This window comes from Silene latifolia, chromosome 9 (assembly GCF_048544455.1).
Source record: "Silene latifolia isolate original U9 population chromosome 9, ASM4854445v1, whole genome shotgun sequence".
NCBI lineage: Eukaryota > Viridiplantae > Streptophyta > Magnoliopsida > Caryophyllales > Caryophyllaceae > Silene > Silene latifolia.
Window position 1 is genome coordinate 169,245,832 of NC_133534.1, and position 23,332 is coordinate 169,269,163.

The 23,332-nt window shown below is 37.2% G+C and overlaps 1 non-coding gene across 1 annotated transcript; it reads left to right on the top strand.

The window, feature by feature from the left end:
* The first annotated feature begins 22,733 nt into the window (after positions 1 to 22,733).
* On the top strand, positions 22,734 to 22,840 carry LOC141602748 (small nucleolar RNA R71). The gene has a single exon (XR_012524660.1). It is a non-coding gene; the product is annotated as a small nucleolar RNA R71 (small nucleolar RNA).
* The last annotated feature ends 492 nt before the right edge of the window (positions 22,841 to 23,332 follow it).

The window sequence follows — 23,332 nt, forward strand, 5'->3', positions numbered from 1 at the left end:
TGCCATTTCTTCTTTTTTTCTTTTCTTCTTCCAACAATCCTCTGGGATTTTGCCGGGGATGCAAGGATCTTCTTCATCATTACTCATCTACGACATTGTGTACAAAGGCCTTCTAGTCTTGTCTTCTCTTTGATGCTTGGTCATTAGATTCGATCAATTTAGCTCTATTTTGCCATGAAAATGCAAGGTTTGCACTCATATCCTACCAAGGAAACAAAACCTCAAAGAATATGCAAAACAAAGGACTAAAGATAGTAAATGACCCAAATATGCACTAAAAAGCATAGGAACGAGGCTAATTCAGGGACTAAATATGCTCAAATATTGATCACATCAAATATCCCCAAACCGAACCTTTGCTCGTCTCGAGTAAAGAGGTGACAAAACTAGGACCCTTATTTAAAATATCCTACTAATATAGCCGATATGAGACAATTAACGGGTCTCACTCCGCCCCTTCAACTCACAACAAGACAACCATGAGGTAGGATGCCTTCTTGCAAGGCATGGTGGGTCTTGCCAAAATGGTGACACATCCAATCATTAAAGTACACATAATCAAGTAATGGATGCATCTACAAAAAGAATAGCCACTTTCCCATCTAAGTGGCGGAAATTATCTAAAGGGGAAGCAATTCAAGGGTACACACTCATTCATAGATATGGTTTCTTCAAACTACTAAGCCTAGAAGGATACCAATAAATCACCTCCAAGTTGTGTCAAGCTAGGGTACCTTTGTCCTCAATCGTTAAATGCTTTTGTCAAGAATAGACTCCCTATGGTGTTAGAAACACTGGAGGATCGCGGAATTCCCCTTCTTGCCTAGACAAGAAGAAGGGTCGTCCCCTCTCTACCATGCACAAAAATGGATATGATGGATAAAGGGATCAATAGTATTTGAGTTTCATGTGGGAGTTTGCTTTTGTTGTTGTTTTTCCCCCCAATTTCTTGTGGAATTTGACATTTTGAGAACACTTTCTTTTTGCCATTTCTTTTGATGTTTGGCAGTTCAATACTTGACAACTTTCAACTTTTTGCATTTTCTTTTGAACATTTTCAAAGTCACCCTAATTAGTAACGAGGGTGCCTTATATTTGAAGCATAGGAGTTTATTTTTTCATTTTTGTTACTCCTCTTTTCTTTTGATGCATTTTGCAAACTTTTTGGCTTTTCATTTCATTTCTCAAATTTGAACAATTTTTGTGCCCATTCCCTTTGATGACAAAATGTATGGTAGAACATGGATGAATGATGGTTGCATGGTTTCAAGGGTCACCTTGGAATAAACGGTAGCCAAGGAGATATCACACCACAAGGTACTCTTGACTAGGCCTTAATCCATGGGTCAAAGGATACTAGCATGACACATCCTAGGGTGTTTTACAAGTATTCTAACTGTTGGAATATGTGTCCTCCGACAATAATGCGATCACAACTGTTGATCATGATGATCACATGTTTAAATCTCATTTTAAGAATACATGTGGGAAGTAATATTTTACGGTCAACTGGTCCACACATATCGGTAATGGTTGGCTGACTAGAGTTTGACATTATTATCGTGCGACGGTGGTGATCAGTTGATCCCCTTAGGTCATACCTAAAGGGTAACACTCTTAATTGATTATTTAATTGATCGTATAACGATACGGGTTAATTAAATTATTTAAAATTGACATACAATTTTGGAAGTAATATTTACGTATCTCATTATAATTTGATTAAAGTAGATACGGTCTAAGTAATCGAATTGTTTTATTACTCGGATGAAATTGTTGTTTACAGAAACAAATGGAATCGTAATGAATAAATTATTATAAATACAGAATGTTGTAGTTTATAATTTGGAAACGCTTTTTGGTACTAGTAATTATGAATTACTATGTTAATTTTTATAAGTGACATATTTTATTAATATATTGATTTTTAATTGTTAAAAATACATTTTATACACATAATGTCTTGGAACATGTTACATGTGACAAATTGACAAAATAGTGTGTAAAATAGGCTTTCTATTTTACACTATATGTGCCGAAAATAAGGAGGAAGTATTAAGCTTAATTATGTTAAATATGTTTAGTGGAAAGCATAATCATAAGACCTAAATACATAGCCTTGAATGCCTAATTTCTTGGGGAGAATTGAAGCTCATACATTGGCCCCTTTTCTCACTTCCTACCCGGTTTCCCAACCATGCAAGCAAAGGGTTTTTAGCCTTTTATAATCTCTATTATGAAATAGATAATAACTAGTGTGTTATGCACATTATTCATTCATTCATAAAAATAACTTAAAGAAGTTTAGAAAGAGAAATAAATACTCCAAAATTCCTCTTCTCTTGGCCGAAAAATTCAAGAGGACAAAACAATTTTTGGGTCAATTTTATTAAGATTAGTATTGTTCTAGTAATAATAATATTAGTCTTTTAAGAGGTTATCTTGGGTATAAATCCTTGGGAGGGATTTTAAGCTTGAATCCTTGTTCATCCAATATTAGGAAGCTCAAGAACAAGTGAGTAGGAGAACTCATTTGTGCCCATATATCCGAAATTTTCATAGTAAGGAAAACGATTTCTTCCCTTTTTCTAATTATGTTTGCATGCATAAGATCACAATTTATTTTATGACTAAATAGATTATCACATATATGAATATGTTTAAATATGAAATTAATAATTTCCATCAAGTGGTATCAGAGCCTTAGGTTGTTTGCATGCAAATCGGTTATTGTTTTTCCGAGTTATACGATTAACAAATAAAACTTATAAATTTGTGTTTATTATGATATATCCTGAAATTTATTATGCATGTTAAAGTTTCTGGTCCTAAAATGTTTTTAGGATATTTTGGTTTATTTATGGATTTTATTGTTCATTTTTATTAATAATGGCATTAAGAATGTGATTTTTATGATTAAAATGTCATTTTTGGACTAAAAATAGCTAAACTTCGTTTTTTCCAGTGGTTTTTGGATATGTTTTCATATATATTATATAATGATGGCCTGTAAATTCATAATAATATGAGTTGTTATGCTCGAAATATGGATTTTTCAAGATAAAATCGTATTTTAATGAGAAAATAGGTTAATATGAGTTATATTTCGAATCTGGTCATAGAAATTTAGTATGTTGTCACATGCAATTTTACAAGATGTGTGTAAAATTTTTTGCTATAATGAAGTCTTTATTCATGATTTATGAATTTTTGATGAAAAATCACATAAATAGTGATTTTAATTAGAAAAATTGTTAAAACATACTTCATGACTAAGGAAAAACGTCACATATTTCAGTTCTAAAAGTGAAAAGTTAATAAAAATAAATTTTCTCATATTTTTATGGTAATAATTGATTAATCCAATAAACCGCAATATTGTTTTTCTCGGTAAATTTTCGAAATTTTTAACCTAAGTTTTGAACATTATGAGTGTCATGGTATTTTTTCAGAATGTTCATGAGTTTAAATTTCAAATTTCAAATTTATTTGAAATTTTTATGATTTATTTGAAGTTTATGACATAATATTGTAATTTTGAGTCCATTTATGAACAATTTTAAGATATATAAGTTAATTATTGTTAATATATTAGTGAAGACTAATTTTGAGTCCTAAGTTGGTTAGGTTAATTAACTTGTACATAAATATGAATTTATGTAATTATTGTGATTATAAAAGGTTAAATCATGCAAATTCGTAAAAACCGATTAGTATACGATATTGGCTCCTTAAAGGCGATTTAGCATAAAATTGGGCATGCTCATACATATTATAATGCTGCATTTTATTTATGATTGTCATAATTTTATTTTTATGTAATTTTGAATTATGTAATTTTACTTAGTATGGCCTTAGTTTTAATTGATATTACCCGAAACAGCAACTCTCCTATAGGACCGTCCTATAGCATAGGACGGGCCCATTAAGAGAGAGCCAAGCCTTAAATCAGTAAAAAAAAAGTGTACATAATTGGCAGTTAATGAATATAAGGTGAAGTTCGTTGTGTGCTACTGCAATTTCAATCAATCTATGATTTACAAAATTTATCATTAAAATAATATTAAATAGTTTTAGGTAAAACTTACTCGAAAATGTTAAACTTCAAAACAAGATATTTAAAACAAAAAATCCAGTAGTTAAAAACATCTTGTCAATTTATTTCTTTAATTATAACTTTATATAATATGATGTTTACTACTCCCATACTTATTAATTAAATCTTATGTTCAAAACTAGTATTTTTAATTACAAAACTTAAATTTCATTGTATGATGTTTCTATGTAAGTCATGGGGTTTTCACCCTAAAACAAAATTTAGTTAAACTAATTATCAGACATGTAAGCTAAGTTTAAAACTAGTATTTTTAACCACAAAACTTTCTTCATTATATGTTGTTCCATGTAAGAACATGGAGTTTTCAACATCAAACGTTACTTCTCATGTTGTTAAACAAGAAATACAGGCTACCACAAAACACAATAAATATTTCTTCATCATCAACATAAGTTAGTTGTAAACATAAGAATATATAATATCAACTCGTAACTTTATGTTTAAAACCAACAATTACAACTTAAATATTACGAGTTTGACTACATTGAGTTCTTCGCATAAAAATGCAAGTTTTTAAATTAAACCACTAGGATATAAATTATGGTAAGTCTTATTAATTATATAGCCAATATGGGATTCGAACGCATACCTTGTGCAATGCACATACTCTTCCATTTGAGCTAATCGGCTATCAACAAATTATGGTCGCTACCACGACAAGTGTGATAAGTTTATTAAAGTTAACACATAATGGTTCAAACTAGAAATACGAGATTACAACTTTAGCATATTGTAAACTAAACACAATCGATAACACATTGAGTTACTATTAAATATGGCAATTTCATACTGAGTTTATATCTTAACACAAAAAGAGAGTGTTTTTGGTCTTTTGAATTCATAACTTTTATAGTTGGGTAAGTTTGCAAAGTAAAAAGGTTAGTTCACAACTTAGAACGATCACTTTTCAATTAGATCAATAACAAAGAGAGATGAGGATACAACTTGTTAGAAGATATTACGGTATATTACAATATACCGTAATTAGAATAATATAATATTAGGAATAAAGTTATTATATGTTGCCTATAATAGTTGATACGATTTAGATCTCGGGAGTACTATAAATGTCGAGACAATGTAATCATTCGAGACATGAATTATCAACAATACGAGCGACTCATTTATGCTTTCCCCTCTCAACGATTCTATGAGATTATAATCCCTTGAGTATTTTATTATCAAAACATCAGAATATATACAGAGAGGTCTTCCTAAGTTAGCTTTGGTCAATCCCATAATCCTTGCCTAAGATTATGGAGGATGATTGCTAATATACCTATAATAAAATATTAATCACCTAAATTAGCTAAAACCTAGTAACGTAAAGATGCAGGCAATCATACAAAATATACAAGGAATATTTTAAATTCTAATACACCCCCTTAGTCGAAGCTGGAGGAGGTCGAATGCTGAGACTAGACCGAAAGTCGTTGAACAAAAATTTGGGCAGGCCTTTAGTAAAGACGTCCGCAAACTGGTAGCGTGAAGGGACATGGCGGACTTGAACCTGTCCGAGAGCAACCTTTTCCCGTACAAAATGTATGTCAAGCTCAATATGTTTAGTGCGCTGATGATTGACGTGATTCTCGGATAAATAAATGGCGGAGACGTTGTCACAGTAGACAAGAGTTGTTTTTTGAAGGGGGCAGTGAAGCTCAAGCAGTAAGTTACGTACCCAACATGATTCCGCGACGGCGTTAGCTACACCTCTGTACTCGGCCTCCGCGCTGGATTTAGACAGAGTGGCCTGACGTTTGGAGGACCATGAGATGTGGTTGTCGCCTAGATATACACAGTAGCCGGAGGTTGACCGTCTGGTGTCGGGGCACCCTCCCCCATCGGCATCGCTATACACTGTTAATTTTGAGGCAGAGGAGTGAAATAAATGTAACTCATAATTAGAAGTGCCCTTTAAATACCGTATGATGCGTTTTAGAGCGCTAAAATGGGCTTCGCGTGGGTCATGCATAAAGAGACAAATCTGCTGCACTGCGTAGGATATGACGGGACGAGTGAACGTCAAATATTGGAGGGCACCAGCTAAGCTTCGGTATAAAGTCGGGTCTGAAACAGGGGCACCCGAGGAAGCACTGAGTTTGGATTTGGTATCGATCGGAGTTTGGGCAGGCTTGCAAGAGTTCATTTTAGCACGTGAAATAATGTTCTCTGCATATTTTTGTTGGTGTAAGAACATGCTCTTGGAGTGACGAATTGCAGAAACCCCGAGGAAGAAATTCAAGGGACCGAGGTCGGTCATTGCGAACTCGGAACGAAGATGTGCCATAATTTTAACCTGGAGAGCATCAGTAGAGGTAGCTAAAATGATGTCATCCACGTATAAAAGGAGATAGGCAATGTGAGTACCGTCATGATAAATAAATAAAGAATTGTCAGACTTGCTATTTCGAAATCCGATGCCGGAAACATATGTGGCAAAGCGTTGGTACCAGGCACGCGGAGCTTGCTTGAGACCGTATAGAGATTTCTTTAGCAGACAAACATGATTGGGCTTAGTACGGTCACGGAATCCGGGTGGCTGATACATGTAGACCGTCTCCGCAAGATGACCATGTAAAAAAGCATTTTTCACATCAAGTTGTCGGATAGACCATTTTTTAGAAACTGCAATGCTAAGCACAGTTCGTATTGTTACCGGTTTCACCATGGGACTAAAAGTTTTCTCACAGTCGACGCCCACCTGTTGCGACCTGCCATTGACAACCAAACGACCTTTGTATCGCTCCAAATCACCATTAGCCTTAAACTTATTCTTAAACAAGTATAGAAACGAGTTATATTAACATCGAGAGGTCGAGGCACAAGAATCCATGTCTTATTCTTAATGAGAGCATCATATTCGTCGTTTATGGCATGATTCCAATGTGGGTCATTAAGTGCATCAATGGGATTTTTAGGTATGGGGGATACGGTGGTTGTAGCACATAAGTCAAATGGAGTCTTGGGTTTAAAAATGCCGTGCTTTGCGCGGGTCATCATTTGGGGATAATGAGTGGGGGCTTGGGTGGAATGTGTCGATGTCGTCGGGGATGGTTGTGTCGATGGCACGGTAGAGGAGGGTATAGTGGTGGCGGGTGTAGGCGAGGGAGGAGTAGTGATTTGTGGTGAGGTAACAGGGGTTGGTTTGTCAGTATCCGGGGTAGAGTTTATAAGAGAGGGTGGGTTGTGAATATGTGTGGCCATGTAGGGAGTTGGGTCATGGGACAGGAAGTCGTAAGAGGAAGGTTGAGTAGTAGAACTGTTGGCAAATGGGAAGATGGTTTCATCGAATGTGACATGTCGAGCAATAAAAATTTTTCGAGTGGTCAAATCCAAGCATTTGTAGCAGCGGTGATTTGACGGGTAGCCAAGGAAGACACAAGGGGTGGCACGTGGGGCTAGCTTGTGGATAGTGGAGGGAGGTACGTGAGGGTAGCAAAGACACCCGAAGGTCCGGAGATGTGTGTAGGCAGGTACCCGACAATAGAGGCTTGAAGTGGGTGAGTCATAAAGGTTTGCTTTACTAGGTAGGATGTTATGAATGTAGGTAGCCATATCTAAGGCGTGGTGCTATAAAGAGGGTGGCATGTGAGCATGGATAAGGAGAGTACGAATAATATTGTTTATGGTACGAATTTTGCGCTCGGCCTTACCGTTTTGTGGGGATGTATGGGGGCAAGAGAACCTAAAAAGCATACCTTGATTAGCAAAGAATTTGTGAAATGACGAGTTGTCATATTCGCGGCCATTATCGCATTGTAGAGTTTTTATGGAACGATGAAATTGTGTTTTTATCATATTATAAAAAGTGGTGAACACATTATATACATTTGATTTATTAGTAATTGGGAAGGTCTACAAAAAATTAGTAAAATCATCAAGGAATAAAATGTAATAACGATGACCCAAAGTGCTTGGAACGGGAGAGGACCACAAATCAGAATGTAAAATATCAAACGGGGAAATAGTGTTCGACAAAGACGATTGAAACAGACGTTTAATATGCTTCCCTAAAGCACACGAGTGACAAACAGAGAAGTGTTTCATGGGACTACAAGGAATGTCTTTATTCTTGCAAAGATAATTAAAAATGTCGGGGCCAGGATGACCTAGACGACCGTGCCAAATGTGGGACGGAAAGGCAGCAAAGGCATGAGGGGCAGTGGGTTCGGCATGTGTAGATGGGAGAAGAGGATAGAGATCGCCCGTGCTATGGCTTCTCATAATCGGCATCCCCGTCTTGAGATCCTTCACAGTGAAACAAACCGGGTCAAATTTTACAGAAACACGATTGTCGTTGGTGAATTTTCTAACAGAGACTAAATTTTTAATAATATGGGGAACATATAGAACATTTTTTAAGACAAGAGAGTTATTAGGAGGAGGCAGAGTCATAGCACCACGACCAACAATCGGAATCAAATTGCCATTACCGACTACAATATGACGATTATTACTCAAAGAAGAATAAGAAGAGAGAGTACCATTATTGGATGTCATATGCGATGACGTCCCGATGTCCATATAAAAGGTATCATCAAGCTGTTGAAGCGTTAAGGTCTGCATTGCAGCCGCGATATCTGTTGGAACAAGAGTCCCTGACAGTCCGGGAAGAGTTGGCTACGCTAGAAAAGCCTGCTGGGGTCGACGGCCAAGAATCCCCGGCGAGCGAGAGCTGCTTGGCGTCCAACCAGTAGTGGGATAAGAACAGGGTGGGACAGCCCATCCTTGTTGCTGCGGAACCTGCCACGGGGATAGAGGGACCCAAGTCCATGAGAAGGGACCCGAATTACCTTGCTGCTGCTGCTGGTTTCCAGAACGCCCACTGTTCCTGTTATAATTATTATTGTGAGAACCTCCACCGCCGTTACCCTTCCCGTTGGAATGCCCACGGTAATGGCGACCGCCTTTGCCCTTATTGTTATTGTGAGAGCGAGAGTGGCTGCCAATGTTAGAGGGAGAGGATTGGGTACGGTTGGGTTCAGTGGAGGCGTCGGCCTGAGAGGTGATGAGGGCAGAGTCAGGAGCTTTGGCGCGGCGAGTTTCTTCAAGTGTGAGCATAGAGCGGGCTTTGTAGAATGGTGGAAGGGGATCGCTCTGTTGAATTATGGTAGCAATCCCGTCATAACCATCAGACAGGTGAGTAACAAGTTGAAGAACGAGTCTCGATTCAGAGACAGGCGCGCCAACATTAGCCAATTGATCGGCTATCATCTTTAAAGCTTGACAATACGACGACACATTCGGGTAGTTATCCATGTGGATATTGGTGAATTGCTGTTCCAACATAACAGCGCGGGAATTCTTGTTGTCATTGAATATGTCGTTGAGATGGTCCCAAGCCTTTTGAGCCGAGGCTCCGGGCTCAAGAATAGTATGGAGAAGATCGAGAGAAATAATGCTGTAGATCCATTATTTTACAATGGCATCAAGGCGATCCCATTGGGCATCTTTGTTAAGGACTGCATTTTTGGGAGGCGCAATGTGATCCAGAATGTCAAAGGCACGAGCGGTATTGAGAAAAAGTTCAGCCCATGACGCATAATGAACGTTTTCGTTCTCAAGGATGATCGGGACAAAGTTCTTGATGTTGGAGACAGAGTATGCAGGATGAAAGGAGGGAGATTTTGGGGTGTCGTTTGTCATGGTGAGGGAAGAAAGAGGTTTCGGAGGACAGTAAGAAAAAGGCGGAAGAGAGAAAGGGGATCGTATGAAGAAACTGATACCATATGAGATTATAATCCCTTGAGTATTTTATTATCAAAACATCAGACTATATACAGAGAGGTCTTCCTAAGTTAGCTTTGGTCAATCCCATAATCCTTGCCTAAGATTATGGAGGATGATTGCTAATATACCTATAATAAAATATTAATCACCTAAATTAGCTAAAACCTAGTAACGTAAAGATACAGGCAATCATACAAAATATACAAGGAATATTTTATATTCTAATAGATTCTAATACAACTTAAAACATGTTGTCCAAAATAAACTAGATAAACGCTTTTCGAAAAAAAGACTCACAAGTCACAACTATCTCTCCATCAACTATGTACTCCGTTCTAGGTTATTCTTTAGGTAAATTGTGCTACCATGGAAAAACGCCAACCAAACATGAATATGTCATTAGTTTCATAGCAAAAGCTCAGTTAGTGACTTTTTTGCACCAATGTTTTACCTAGTTAAATTCATACTTCGTACAAGGTATTAATATAAGAGGGAAAAAATGAAAACAAACCTCTATCATTGAGATGATCATCTTTCGGCAGTATTTTCTGGGGAAATCATTGAATATCAGCAGGAAAAAAAATCTGGTATTGAAGAAGAGAGTGACGCACTGATGCTCAACATCTAGATTAGAACGAAGTTGAAGAAATGGATTATCGAGCTCCTCTTAATTGCTCTTGTAGACATGAGGTAAACTACACAACAATGGAAGGTAACTGACGGTTTCAAAGTTGCTATGAATTACCAGTTACCAGTTAGGCAGTTGCCACTCATTGGGTATTAATGGTTTTTTTTAAAAAAAAAATGTATTTAATTGCTTTGGGCTTTTAGTAATGGGTCGGTCTTATAGTAAAAGACCGCCCTACTCAACAATTAGTGTACCCGAAATGTATGGGAATATTGATTCGGTTGTAATTTATTGTGATCTCGTATCACCGTTTTGTAATTTAATAGATTTATTTTATTTACAAATGTATAATAGGAAATTATGTAATTCATTTATAATTTTATTTATTACTTTGTAATTTCCCGGAGTTTCCATGAAGACGGTGTTACCTCGAGATGTGTGCCAAGACCGAAGTTCAAGGGACCAAAGGAGTTGGTTTCCGAATTTGTAATAGTTTATTAGATTTACTATTTTAGGAAGGCCATACTAGGATTTTTTTTTATGCTTTGCATTTTATTTATATGTTGCATGCATCGCTAAATCGCCATAACTAAAACATGCATTGTCATTTTAATCGAGTTTATCGACCGTGTCAATTACAATTATCGTAGTTCACCGCTTTAGTTCACTTAAAACGTGATAGATAATATATTGACATGACCTCTCGCTAAAAATAAACAATTGAGACTTAGCCTTACCAGAAAGTAGAAACCATGAAAACCTATTTCGTGAGAGAGTGCACTCGGCCACACCGGGGTACAAACCTTGTGACGTAGGGGAAGTGGGTGATAAATGTCTATCCACCGAATTTATGTTAATAAAGGGTATTTCGGCACACCGTGCCCTAAGTTAATATAAATTTGGATCATGGACACATTTATTCGAAATTTGGGTTGAACTCAACGAAAGTATTCACGACGATTTCCGGATGTGTTTCGGGCTAGAGATAAATATTAATGTAATTTTATCGACCAAGAGTTCTAAAAGTAGAATCGATTAAAAGGTTAATCCACCAAGTTATGTTAATAAAGGGTATTTCGGCACACCGTGCCCTAAGTTGATATGAATTTGGGTCTTGGAATCATTTATCAAGTTTGGTAGAGGTCACTAGATAAATGCAATAAAACTTGTTTAATTTTTATTTACAAGTATGATATTAAAAACGACAAATGTTTTATTCCTTTTATTTTTGTTTTGTAGACCACTTTAATTTCTCATAACAAATGGCCGCACCAAACACCAACGCCACACCTCTCACTAATGCTTCATGGCTCCGATCCTTCACGGATCGTTGTAAACTTGAAAAGAATGGGTCAAATTTCTCCGATTGGGATGCCCAACTCAAATTAGCCGCCCAAGGTGACGACAAGCTTCGTTACCTCACCGAGGCCTCTCCACCTGAACCTAATGCTAGGTCGAGTGCCGCCACTAGGGAAGCATATGAGGCTTACCACAAAGAGTCCGCCGCAATGAAAAATGTGTTGATTTTTGCGGTGGAGGCGGATCTCCAAAGGAGAGCCTTTAAAATGGGCACCGCTAATGAAATATATTCCAAGCTTGTGACAATGTTTTCACAAACTCCGAGGATCGTCCAATATGAGGCGGCCTCGGCATTCTTTGATCTCGATTTCAAGGAGGGCCAAAAGGTTATCCCTCACGTGCTCAAATTGTTGGAGCTAGTCGAGACTTTGAAGATTCAAAAAGTTGAAATCCCCAAAGAACTCATTGTATATAGGAATCTACTATCCTTATCCAATGTCAAGGCATATGTTCAATTCCAGGTGAATTTTAACATGCAAGACAAGGACGTGTCTCTTGAAGAGTTGCACAAGTTACTTGTGCAAGCCGAAAGAGACATGGGGTTAAATGTTAACCCACCTAAGGATGTGCTTAACATAAGCACCAAGAGTAATGGGAAGTTCAAGAAGAATGGGAAAAAGGGTAAGAGGCAAGCTCCCATGTCCACCAAGGCTAAGACTTTTGAAGCTAGCACTTCCAAGACCAGGAAGGGTCCTCTTGACAAATGACATTATTGTAATGGTGTTGGACATTGGAAGAGGAATTGTTGCAAGTATCTTGGTGACATCAAAGCTGGAAAAATCACTCCAGTAGGTAAATGACTATCCTTTCTTTTATGTTTCTAATTCAACTATGGTATTTTGATACAAAGTTGTGATAATGTATCCCCTTTTTATTGTAAATAAGGCCTCCTCCAAGCAAAGACAAGGGAAAGGAAAAGCAAGCTTGGGAAATCATCAAGGAGCTAGGAGTAGCTTCCAATGAAGCTTGGCTTTTTTATTATTGTCTTATTTAAGTTATGTTTCGGATTTTTTGAACTATTTTGATTTCCGTGTTCGACATGGAAATGGTTGATCCTTTCTAAACAATTGTTGTCTTTTGGATTTTGGTGACTTGGTTTGCAACCCAAGTCACCCCTTTTATCGTATTTCCTTGTTCTAAAAATTCGTCTTTATATGCTTGCACATAGAAACATAAGATCATCCACTTAAAGTGATCTAATAGACAACTATAATGATGGGATTCATTATATGTCCACAAGCTTAAGGGTTGTGTATGATCAATTATAAAGTGATGTTGAGTTGATGAACTCTCCTAAAGGAATGTCAATCACCAAGTACACTCATCAAATCTAAAACTATTAGTCAATCCATGAGATACTCCTCCTTGTACTTCAAAATCATTATTTGTGTCTCATAAGCTATCTTTGAATATCTACTGTATTTATTCTAAAGATAAAGTGGGAGAAAAATGAAGACACAAAGAATACAAAGATAATTTGTATACTTGAGTAAATGAGATCTACGAAAGAAAGAATGATTTGTATACCTAAATAAAAGTATACACGAATAGATGAGATCTATGGTCTAGAATAGATGAGATCTACATGACAAAAGAGACCAAGTGAAGTAATCAAATAAATATGTTCCCAAGATAACTACACGAGGAGACCAAAAGAAAGTTTTGGAAGAAAATGACTAAAGAAAAGACTTAACAAGAGATTTGGCTAGTTTATGAACAACATTTGACCAAAAGTTTCAACGTTGATATTTACTTAAGAGCCTAAATAAAACAAAGTTGCATCCTTGAAAATAAATGAGATTTATAACTAAAAGTTGCAAAGAAAGATATGCCGATATCTAAAAGAGCTAAGTTAATTGTTAACCACGCTAGTGTCATTACTTAACCTCATTATGAAAATGAAATGGTTAAACCTCCTTCCGGAAAAGGGTATTTTGAGAAGGAGGTGTATTAAATGAAATTCACATTTAAATAATGACATTGCTAAGCATCATTATAAAATGAATGAGTTAGAGATCAAAATCTCTTTCCATAAGTTTAAGACTGAAATCTTTTCAAAATAGGTATTTTGAAAAGATATGCTGGGAACATATATGGTTTTTATCTTAATAACTTGGCAAAGCAAAATGTATTTCAATTCTTGAAATGTTTCGATTGAGTAGTCAATTGCTAAACATGTGGAATTGAGTGGGAGTTTGAAATTATCATGTGAAGACATGGAATTTAGTGGGAGCAATCATCCTGTAAAATTTATAACTCACTACTCATTGAGAATGACGAGCTAGCACTTTTTTCACAAAGAAGTGTTTGAGTTTTCAATTCTGGATGAAAATGAACTATGATGAATCCAATCACATCATGGGATGTTGGATAAGTATTGAGATATACACATCAAATCAACGAGAAACGTAGGTTATTCATATCGATGAAAATGGAATTACCATAAGCAGTCATGGTCATTCATTGAACCTAAGAATGGTTGATCCCATGATTAAAAATTACTAATGTTTCCGCCATTAGAATAATCATTATCATGTTCATTAATGAATCATATGCTTAAGAGCATGATGGGTCATTGGCAAGCCATAGAAGAATCGTCATGAATTCTCAAGGAGAACTAATGAGCTATTCCAGTGATTGGACAGAACGCTCTATTATGTGACAAGAAGTAGCACATATTGAAGTTTGAACACACGTAAGGATTTATGAAAATCCTAAGCTATTCAAGCTAAAAGGAGAAATAAGAAGTTGGAAAGATACTTAGTTATAGTAAGAAGTTACTCAAAACTAATATTTTCTAATATGCTAGGACTTATGAGAAGTGCTAGGCTAATCATCTTGACAATTGTTGCAAGACCCTACAAAACGTATACCTAGTGCATTGCGAGTTGGTAGAACACTTGACCAGTGCAAGTTATATCATCCACCACAATTCGTTGGTTATGTGATAAACAACAAGAAAGTTCTTTCAAGATAAAGAACCTAAACCTAGGTTGGGAACCTAGATGTGTACTTGGTAAGGTTCATGCTATGTGAGACAAACATGAAAATGAAGGAAAAAGCAATACAAGAAGTATGAACATATGGACACATGGTATGTTAAACTTCTATTGCAAATCGACTAGTGTTTACACACTTATGATATACATCACAAGGTTGTAATATGGTATTGACTACCCGAATATGATGTCGACATTCGTCGTTTGAGTTGTTAATAACTCACCTTATACTTTGTTACATCCAAACGGGTTGTAGAGACAATTGAACCCCGTTAATGTGAACACGGATTAGCATTGTATTCGCCCATAGTCACTTACATGAGGTGACGTCTCGAAGTGACTAGAGTGTGATGCGATTGATGGCAAGTTCAAGTGCCATGGAGTCATGTGTGATGACTAGTCGATCACATAGGCAGACTGTTAGGAACACTTTGTCTGGCCTTATGACCGCTTATAGAGTTCTGGCAAATTTATAGCCTGGTCGTGGCGAGAGCTACTATAGTATTCTAATGAGTCGATTATTTTGACTAAATACTATTCGCCTAAGGTGGCACAGTTTCAGATTAACTTTGATTTATGTTACTACGACCTTCGTAAATGGGGTCAAATGGGCATATTTTGGGTTATGATGGCTGTGGCTAGTCGAAGGGAATAAGTGCGATAGGAATTGTCCAGCCCTTGTCAGGGTTATAACAATATCTCAGGGCCACTCGAGGAGTAATGAACTGGAAATGCGTGACCACGCTCGGAAGGCATCCATGGTGGATAATTCCGGTCAATCAGTTATTCTCCAGATCGAGGAAACCACTCTAGATATGATCACTTGCAAGTACGACCCGAAAGACACCTTGCATTGAATGGGAGATAGTAATAGAACAAGAGAATTGGTGACGCACACTTGTCGAGGACAAGTGGGAGATTGTTGGAATATGTGTCTTCCGACAATAATGCGATCACAACTGTTGATCATGATGATCACATGTTTAAATCTCATTTTAAGAATACATGTGGGAAGTAATATTTTACTGTCAACTGGTCCACACATATCGGTAATGGTTGGCTGACTAGAGTTTGACATTACTGTCGTGCGACGGTGGTGATCAGTTGATCCCCTTAGGTCATACCTAAAGGGTAACACTCTTAATTGATTATTTAATTGATCGTATAGCGATACGGGTTAATTTAATTACTTAAAATTGACGGACAATTTTGGAAGTAATATTTACGTATCTCATTATAATTTGATTAAATTAGATACGGTCTAAGTAATCGAATTGTTTTATTACTCGGATAAAATTGTTGTTTACAGAAACAAATTGAATCGGAATGAATAAATTATTATCAATACAGAATGTTGTAGTTTATAATTTGGAAACGCTTTTTGGTACTAGTAATTATGAATTACTATGTTAATTTTTATAAGTGACATATTTTATTAATATGTTGATTTTTAATTGTTAAAAATACATTTTATACACATAATGTCTTGGAACATGTTACATGTGACAAATTGACAAAATAATGTGTAAAATGGACTTTCCATTTTACACTATATGTGCCGAAAATAAGGAGTAAGTATTAAGCTTAATTATGTTAAATATGTTTAGTGGAAAGCATAATCATAAGACCTAAATACATAGCCTTGCATGCCTAATTTCTTGGGAAGAATTGAAGCTCATGCACTGGCCCCTTTTCTCACCTCCTACCCGGTTTCCCAACCATGCAAGCAAAGGGTTTTTACCCTTTTATAATCTCTATTATGAAATAGATAATAACTAGTGTGTTGTGCACATTATTCATTCATTCATAAAAATAACTTAAAGAAGTTTAGAAAGAGAAATAAATACTCCAAAATTCCTCTTCTCTTGGCCGAAAAATTCAAGAGGACAAAACAATTTTTGGGTTAATTTTATTAAGATTAGTATTGTTCTAGTAATAATAATATTAGTCTTTTAAGAGCTTATCTTGGGTATAAATCCTTGGGAGGGATTCTAAGCTTGAATCCTTGTTCATCCAATATTAGGAAGCTCAAGAACAAGTGAGTAGGAGAACTCATTTGTGCCCATATATCCGAAATTTTCATAGTAAGAAAAACGATTTCTTCCCTTTTTCTAATTATGTTTGCATGCATAAGATCACAATTTATTTTATGACTAAATAGATTATCGCATATATGAATATGTTGAAATATGAAATTAATAATTTCCATCACAAACAAGCAAAGTCTTTGGAAGAAAAAGCATCTACTAGGGCCTATATACACTTGTCAAGTTTCCCAAATAGACGGTTTCACAAAATTTTTCCTAAATGCAACTAACATTTATACAACCTAATGCATATGCTTCTACCAACTAGTATGCCAAATAATCTAAATGCAATCCTAAATTCACATTGTTTTTACCGCATCAATCAAAATAAAGCCACATAGTCATTAACATAAAGAGGAAAAAGGAGATTGGAAAGATCATATCACGCGGTCTTCAATATCCTCATGTCTCGAATGTGGCGTAGTCAATCAATGTGAACAAGGATGAACAAACACAATATATACAAAACAATATATAAAAGACTATACTACAAAGGAAATGAACTTGTTTTTGGATTTTCAATTTTTCAATTTTTTTGGATTTTTCGAAATTTTTGATTTTTTTTTGGATTTTGAATAAAAGTCAAGTTAGAATTTCCCATCCCCACACTAGTATGGGCATTGTCCTCAATGGCCAATACGATAGGAAATTATGCAATGAATATGCATGATTTCTAAAGTAAATGTAAACTATACTAAACTACACTACATGATGCATGCGTTTTTGTTATGGCAGAGAGCATAATTTAAATTAGCTCCCAATACATATGCATGGACTTCCCCAAACCAAAATAGACATTATTTCTAATGTCATGAATTTCGGGGGAGTTTATGCACATGGAATGCAATGCATGAACCTAAAGATTATCATTTTGGATTTTACAAGTCGGGAACAATAATAATGAACACCTTAATGAAGCCAAGGTGTTAGTCCTCCAATGTTGCTAGGACTCCAATAAAATGATCAAGATAAAATAAAAAATAAAAGAAGTAGACAAACCATAAGGGAGGTGTAAGAATGTAGCAGCCTCCAAAGTTTTCTAATCCTCACCCATCGTATCATCATCATCATCATCTCTTGAGGCATCATCAACCTCCATCGATGTGGAATCATGTCCACTCTCACTTTCACTTGCTTGTTCTTCCTCACTTTCCTCTTCCTCTTCTTGGACTTCTTCTTGAACCTCTTCTTCTTCTTCTCCTTCTTGGTCACCACCCTCTTCAACAACTATCTCCTCTCCACCCGGTCTACCACCACTTGGAATGCTAGGAAAGAATACTCCCCTATCCACCCAACTAGGCAAAGGACAAGATGGATCAAGAAGTCCTTGCCTAGCTAGATGTAGGATGGGCGGATATTGGGCCTTGTAAGCATCCACTCTATCATTGTAAGCTTGCTTATTCATTTCCCTCATAAGTAGAGTCAAATAAACATTTTCTACTTCGACGTCTTTGGGTTTGAACTCGTGGTATTCAAATGGGTAAGGTGGGGTGATAATGGAGGAGGAGGGCTCGGCAATTTCGCCCCTTTATTGTTGAATGATATACTCGGTCTCTTCGGAGAGTGGGAGAAGGTAGTTTGGTCGGTGAACATTCAATCAGCAAATTTTGGAAGGTAAGGTGAAAGATCTAGCTTCATTAGTTAACCACCCATATTTGTTATCAAGAGTGTCGTGCTTGACCCACTTAAACTTGTGAATCATGGTGTTCATATTAATAAGATGGCCTCCTTTAACCGGCACATAAGTGTTGTTTTTGTTGAAATCCCGGTTAAAATGCTTAGCCAATTGGGTAACTAGTCCTCCATTGACAATAAAGGCAGTGCCTTCTTTGCCACAATCGACATTAAGCCATCGTTCAACCAGAAGTCTTAAAGCATTGTATGGCTTGGTAAATTCCCTCCCAATGTTCAAGGCCGACTCAAGAAGAATACAATCGAGCTTGGTAAGATGATTTGTGCCATTTCTAGCTATAAAAGTATTCCCAATGACCTTATGCCATACTCTAATGCCCGGATGGTGGACTAAGAGAGCACGACAATCATGAAAGCGTATGAATTTCTTTCCGGAAATTGCCATCCAAAGAGGAGCGGGGTCATACTTGATAGGAGTCTTTGTATATTTCGGGTTGTCACTAAGGCCTAATATCTTACCCAATTTGCCATAAGTTATGCGTCTATCAACATTTTCAAGACGAAACTCGATGTTAGTTCGAGTCTCCACCCTTGTGACTTTCAAAGAACTTAAAAATTCTAAGGTGAGGGAGGGGTATGTCAATTCTTTCATTGTAAACAATTTACCCAACCCTATAGACTCAAAGAAGGTTTTGGTTTGTTCGAGAACACCCAATTTTGTCAATGCATCTTCACAAATAAACTTAGTAGGCATGATGGTTTTCTTAGCAAAGAGAATGAATTTACCCTATGAGAGTCGGAAGTGAAAATTACCTCCGGATAATTGGATAATTGTTCAATGACCGGATTTGTTGATGTTGTAGCTTCCATAGGGGGATCTTATTGTTGAACCTCCAACCTTGCTTCATGGACTACCAAAGCCTTTGACAATTGTTTTGTTTGAAGAGCTAGTTGTCTTTTGGAAAGTGTCTTCTTTTGGGGTGCCATGTTGCCTCCTTTAGTTCTTGCCATTCTCCTTTGCTTGATTACACCAATGAAAGATTGAAATCTTCAATTTTTAATAATGCCCAAATCGATTTAGGATGAATGAATGTTGCTTTGTATCCTAAAAATCGACTCAAAACCTGAAGATTTTGGTGTTTGAATCACTTGTTGTTGCAAAAAGAGTGATTAATTTTTGTTGTGAGGAAGTTTGGATTTGATTTGGTTGAGTTTGGTTGAGGAAATTTGATTTTGTTGATGGAGAGGATGAGGGTTTTTGGGTTTTTGGGTAGTGTTTGTATGTTGAAGAAATGAGAATGAATGGGACAAGAGGGTTTAAAAAGACCCGTTATATTTGAAACTGCAGGGGAAGACGAGCGGACCAGGTGCCGGGACGCTCGGATTCTTCAAAATTTGGCTCAAGAAAAGACGCCACAGGACGAGCGTCTTTCTGGAAAGACGAGCGGATTCTTTGTGGAGGGATGAGCGTCTTTCTGGCTGGACGCTCGGATTCCTTTATAGAGAAAATCCCAGAATGTGTGTAGCAAAAAGACGAGCGTCTTTCTTGAAGGACGACCGTCCAGAATGAGACGAGCGGATTCTCAGCTGAGACGCTCGGATTCATTGTCAGACTAGGTTTTTTGTTTTCTGCAGCTCTACCAGACGAGCATCTGGTAACTTGGATGCTCGGGTTTCTTCAGGACGAACGGATTGTCCATTTGGCCGCTCGGATTCTTCCTTGACCACACGGATTCAGGTCCATCCTTGAGTACTTCGTAACCCGTGTTATTTTCATTCTTCAATTCTCGTGTTCTTCATTGTAGGGGCACTACAAAGGCATGAATAGCCTAGGCAATTGTTATCCCCACATTAAGATAAAGCACTACACATCAATAAAATCATAAGTCCCTGCCTCACTTCTCTCAAAATGATGAATATCTTGATCAAGGCACAAAAATATAAATCTAAAAATGACAAAAAATGCAATGTAATAATTGAAATGCAAGTTAGGGAGTTAGTATATTTACAAATGGTGGTTTAGGGAGGACTCCACCAAACTCTCATCCAATGTGAAATGTCAAGGGGGCATGTTCAAGGTGTTGTTGATGTTACTCAACACCTTGAAGAAGTAGTCGAAAGCTTGCTCATTATCGTGATAAAGGTCCTCAATAGATTTTTGCACTTGTTTTTCTCCATGATGGTCTTGGTTCATAGCATTAACAATACATGGATTGAATATCCCTTCATACTCATCATCCCAAAGACCGCAAACTTCGTCTACTTGATCATTAAAAATTTCTTGAGTTTATATAGACAACTCTCCTTCTTTCTTGTCTTGGCCAATGAGGGCATCTTCTTCACTTGTCATGGGCGAGCTTTTCAAGCTCTCATTGTTGCTATTTCCTTGTTCTTTTGATGAAGTATCATCCACTTTCTTTTTCCATTGAAATTCCAACTTCTTCCTATCATCCTTCCGGCTATAGTGATCAAACATAAAACATGGCTCATGCAATCGGGGAGCTCTCATGGTCTTGTCAAGATTGAAAGTGATGGTTTCATCTCCTACTTCAAGGGCGAGTTCTCCATGCTTCACATCGATCACCGCTCCGGCGGTGTACAAGAAAGGTCTCCCTAAGATAATAGGAATGTTGGAGTCTTCTTCCATGTCAACAATAACGAAATCCACCCGGATGAAGAATTTTCCAATTCTCACGGGAACATCTTCCCATACCCCTAAAGGTGTCTTTGTCGATCTATCCACCATTTAAAGCGTGATGTTGGTACATTTGAGTTCTCCCATTCCTAGCCTCTTGCTAACCGAATATGGCATGACACTAACACTTGCCCCAAGCTCACATAAAGCTTTGTTGATTGTAGTGTCACCAATAGTGCATGGAATGGAGATACTTCCCGGATCCTTGAGTTTTGGAGGTGAATTCCCTTAAAGGATGGCACTACCCACCTTAGTGAAGGTAAAAGTCTCAAGCTTCCGGATTGATTTCTTCTTCGTAAGGATGTATTTCATGTACTTTGCATAGGCTAGAACGTGATTGATCAATTCCGTGAAAAGAATCGAGACTTCTAAATTCTTTACAATTTCCATGAATTTTCCCAGTTGGTCATCAAACTTAGGCTTAGCTTGACGACTCGGGAATGGAAGTCTAATCACAATGGGCTCCTTCTCTTTGGCCTTTTCTTCACTTTTCTTCGAAACTTCTTGATTGGTGGGTTCTTCTACCTTAGAGTTTTGCACAACTCTTTCCTTGTCACTAGCTTCCACAACTTCATCCTCAACTTGCTTCTTTGGCCCGTCATATCACGTACCACTCCTCAAGTGGATGGCACTAACCGTTTCATGTCTTGGGGGATTACTTTGAGGTGGTAATTGCCCTTTTTGTCTTTGAGAGCTTGAAGATGCTAGTTGGGTCATTTGAGTTTCCAACATTTTTGTGTGGGCTAGGATGTTGTTGATGGTGATGTCTTTTGCTTGGCTATATTTTTGCATTTGAGTGAAAAATTCTTGTTGATTCTTTTGCATTTGGAGGACCGCTTTTTGAACATCAAAACCTTGGTCATTTTGTTGATTGTATGGAGTTTGATTTTGATAACCTTGGTTTTGGTTGAAAAAGGGTCTTTGATTTTGGTTTCTCATGGGAGGTGGGGTGTATGTTGGTTGAGGGTTTTGAACATTTTGGCTTTTGTATGAGAGATTTGGGTGGAATTTGGTGTTTTCATTGTAATAGTTGGAATAAGGGGTACCACTTTTGTATGCTTGAAAAGCATTCACTTGCTCATTTGTTCCCCTACATTCACTTTGGTCATGTCCCAAAGTTTTAAATTTCTCACATATTCCACTTGGGATTGATGAAGATGCCACCATGGCATTAACATGATGCTTTGGTGATTTTGAGGCTTCTTCAAGCTTAGCCATAACTTTTTCAAACTTCAAGTTGATGGTATCAATATAAGCACTAAGTTGAGTGCCCAATTGAGTAATGGAGTCCACTTCATGCTTTCCTCCTCTAGTAGCCTTGCGAGGTCTACTATATTGTGAATTATGGACCGCCATTTCCTCAATCTTGTTCCAAGTTTGATTATCGTCAACTTCGGTGAACATACCATTTGATCCCATGTTGAGAATGTTTCTTGAGTCTTCATAAAGACCATTCCAAAATTGTTGTACCAAGAACCACTCGCTAAGTCCATGATGAGGACATGAGCGACAATTTCCTTTGAATCGCTCCCAAGCTTCATACAAAGATTCTTCGTCCCATTGCTTAAAACCCGTAATTTTAGCTCTTAGCATGTTAGTCTTTTCCAAAGGGTAGAATTTTTTTTTGTAGAAAGCTAGAGCCAACTTCTTCCAAGAGTCAATTCCAAGAGTAGCCTTATCAAGGCTCTTCAACCATTGTTTCGCGGTACCAATTAGAGAAAAAAGAAATAAGACCCATCGAATTTGGTGTTGAGTCACTCCGGTTTGTGAAATCGCATCACAATAGTCACAAAAAGTCTCCATGTGGGAATTAGGGTCTTCACTAGGCATCCCCCCAAATTGTCTTCTTTCGACTAATTGGATAAATGCGGATTTTGCAATAAAATTTCCAGTTAAGTGTTGTGGTGTGGGAGTACCATTGGGTAGGTTCTCCTCGGTTGGTACGGAATGTGATGAAAACTTAGGCATTGTGGGTTGATTGTGTGGTTGATTTTGTGTTGGGTTCTCCTCACCTTCTCTTGCAAAAGGGTTGATGAACTCAATAGTATTTGGTTGAATATCTACAACCTCACCAATACCTCTCAA